At 31.3% G+C, this 3,589-nt stretch overlaps 1 non-coding gene across 1 annotated transcript; it reads left to right on the plus strand.

The window, feature by feature from the left end:
• The first annotated feature begins 2,748 nt into the window (after positions 1-2,748).
• TRNAR-ACG (transfer RNA arginine (anticodon ACG)) lies at positions 2,749-2,822 on the plus strand. The gene has a single exon. It is a non-coding gene; the product is annotated as a tRNA-Arg (tRNA).
• The last annotated feature ends 767 nt before the right edge of the window (positions 2,823-3,589 follow it).

Genomic DNA, 3,589 nt, shown 5'->3' on the forward strand with positions numbered 1-3,589 from the left:
TCACACCTCCACCTAAAGACATTCACAAAAGATCAATGTCTATGGTGAGATTTGAACCCATAGCCTGTGCAAGAGAGTGAATGTGCCAACCAGGCCCGCATATCTGTGATATTGAATACACAGAACTCATTCACATTCTGTGTATTCACAACATATTCTGGCTTTGTGTTCCAATCATTAATCACACTCTATTTAAAAAATGTACTCCTCACTTCCTGAAGACTTGTGGGAGTGAAGAGTAGGTGTTTTTGAGCCCCTTTAATATTTTTGATAAAGGAGTCCAAAGACTCATCAAGGGAGGGAGGGCACCAACTCTACAACTCTCCATCTCCACTACTCGATTCACCAACTACAGCGAACTACATCAGCGCCATCTACTCCTCCCCACTACCACCACTAGTATTATCACAGACAATCACAAACATCCATACCCATGGCAGGATTCAAACCTGCAGCCTTTTGGCTGAAAAGTGGATATGCTAACTATTCAGCTCGGCCAACCAGGCCGAGTGGTTAGCTGTTGCGTAATTATTATTGTTGTTGTGTTGTCATTATTTTTGCTATTATTATTGGTAATCCCCAAAATTCCCTATTTTGAAATTTTATGTACATATTTCTCTCAGTGAAGATAAAAAAAAAAAAAAATTAAACTGCACAAAAAAAATAATAAATAAACTAAAGAAGAATTTTATATTGGAAAGTGACTTATTTGAAAGAGATGTACAGTCTATAAGGAATACTTTCTGTTCTAAATATAAAGAGAAAAACAAAGGATTGAAAGTATTTATATGTCCTAATAAAAGATTTATGACTTTGAATACAGTGCAAGATAGAAGAACTGCATTGTCCTAGAGGACAATTTTTTTTTTTTTTTTATGGTTCTACACTCCCTTCTTCACCACTTCTTTGCACAGTAATAGGGATGGCCTCTCATTCTCACCTCTATATGTATAATTGATTCTGTATTAATTCTGTAAAATCTCCTCATTAACTTAAACATCTATCAGAGAAATAGTTCTTTTGCAGTTGGTGAGGAATGAAATGTAGCCTGAGAGGGTCAGGAGAAAAATGCATGATGGTAAATGAGTTTTTTACGATCTTGGAGTGGTCTACTGAAGATTATTGAAGAACATACACCCCGTCACGAATCTCCTGACTTAATAGTGGTCCTTAACAATATCACCTTTTATATTTCCTCAACTTCTCCCCATAACCAACATTCCAGTCTCTTTTTTAAATACTTTTATTCTTAATATTTTAAAAATCTTAAATATTATTTTTTAAAATGGTTTAAAAAAGTGTTAATTACAAACAGAAATCCAGTTACTGATTTATTTTGTAATTGCAAAATATGATGACAATGCAGGATAACCACCATACTTTTCACACAGGATTTGTAGGAATAAAAACGAAATAATTGTTTTCGGAAAAAAATCAAGGCAAAATTGTGTTGTCATTATTTTTGCTATTATTATTGGTAATCCCCAAAATTCCCTATTTTGAAATTTTTATGTACATATTTCTCTCAGTGAAGATAAAAAAAAAAAAAAAATTAAACTGCACAAAAAAAATAATAAATAAACTAAAGAAGAATTTTATATTGGAAAGTGACTTATTTGAAAGAGATGTACAGTCTATAAGGAATACTTTCTGTTCTAAATATAAAGAGAAAAACAAAGGATTGAAAGTATTTATATGTCCTAATAAAAGATTTATGACTTTGAATACAGTGCAAGATAGAAGAACTGCATTGTCCTAGAGGACAATTTTTTTTTTTTTTTTTATGGTTCTACACTCCCTTCTTCACCACTTCTTTGCACAGTAATAGGGATGGCCTCTCATTCTCACCTCTATATGTATAATTGATTCTGTATTAATTCTGTAAAATCTCCTCATTAACTTAAACATCTATCAGAGAAATAGTTCTTTTGCAGTTGGTGAGGAATGAAATGTAGCCTGAGAGGGTCAGGAGAAAAATGCATGATGGTAAATGAGTTTTTTTACGATCTTGGAGTGGTCTACTGAAGATTATTGAAGAACATACACCCCGTCACGAATCTCCTGACTTAATAGTGGTCCTTAACAATATCACCTTTTATATTTCCTCAACTTCTCCCCATAACCAACATTCCAGTCTCTTTTTTTAAATACTTTTATTCTTAATATTTTAAAAATCTTAAATATTATTTTTTAAAATGGTTTAAAAAAGTGTTAATTACAAACAGAAATCCAGTTACTGATTTATTTTGGTAATTGCAAAATATGATGACAATGCAGGATAACCACCATACTTTTCACACAGGATTTGTAGGAATAAAAACGAAATAATTGTTTTCGGAAAAAAATCAAGGCAAAACTTTATGCATACCGTGCGTATACAACATACGCATGCGTGGTATAAATGTGTGCTTATTCAAGAAGCCTTATTGAATAATCTAAAAGTTTCTTCAAAAAATACCTTTCCCGAGAAAGGAGGAAAAGCAAAAGTGTAAAAATCATTAAACACGATCCTTTTCGTGTAATTTTGTCCATAGGGACCACTATTATCGGAAATATGCAGGGATAAAAGATATATTCACCGCAAACAATTTTTGCATTGATTAAGCTAATTCTTATCGTTGCATTATGTTTGTAGCTGAAAATCCATGTTATAAATATATTAATAAATGAACAATATACATAAAAAATAATGGTCTTAAGTAGTGCGACATACACATCATATTATATGATAGCGCAATGCACTTGCGTGGGCCAGTGGCGCAACGGATAACGCGTCTGACTACGGATCAGAAGATTCCAGGTTTCAAATCCTGGCTGGCTCGTGATTTTTTTTTTTGTTTTCATTTTTATTCATTTATTTTAAGTATAATAACATAACTCCTCCCCATAACGTTTGTGATTTCCTTAAAAAATAATTAAAAGCAGTGGTGTATCAAAAATAAAACTTTTTCGTACGCCAATTGATATAATTTTTTATAATACAATACAGAAAAATCATTAATTTACTAGTATTTTACAATTATGAAACGTTTAAAAGCAGAATGTATTTTCATCGGAAGGCGAGCTGACTAATTATATTCCGTAAAACAGACAAAACACAGAATACGCGCAATTTACAAACTAATACATTAGCCTCATTGCTTTAACGTTGCTTTGACCATAACTTCAAAATTATTATTATTATTATTATTATTATTATTATTATTATTATTATGTAAATATTAAAACGAACTCTGGAAAATATACCAACAAAGTTAAGAAACCATTTAACACTAATATACACATCAGAAATCACTAGCATCCAATGCCTACATTCCATATATAAAAAGTAGCAACAACACAAATAGTGAAGGCTAAATCCTATAAAAGCTAACCCAAGCTTCGAAGTATAGTGGATTAATTTGCCTCACTCATCTACAAGTAATCCTTATAAGCAAATGCAGAAATTTGTATGTATAATCACTCTTTCTCAAACTTAAAAAAAAAAAAAAAAAAAAATCTGCATATTGTACTGAATCTTTGTAATGTACATAAAATATGTCTCATGTATATATACGTAAATACTATGTATGATAAATCTTCTCAGTGT

Source organism: Typopeltis vanoorti, chromosome 25, assembly GCF_054136105.1.
Source record: "Typopeltis vanoorti isolate ZY-2024b chromosome 25, IOZ_Tvanoo_1.0, whole genome shotgun sequence".
Taxonomy (NCBI): domain Eukaryota; kingdom Metazoa; phylum Arthropoda; class Arachnida; order Uropygi; family Thelyphonidae; genus Typopeltis; species Typopeltis vanoorti.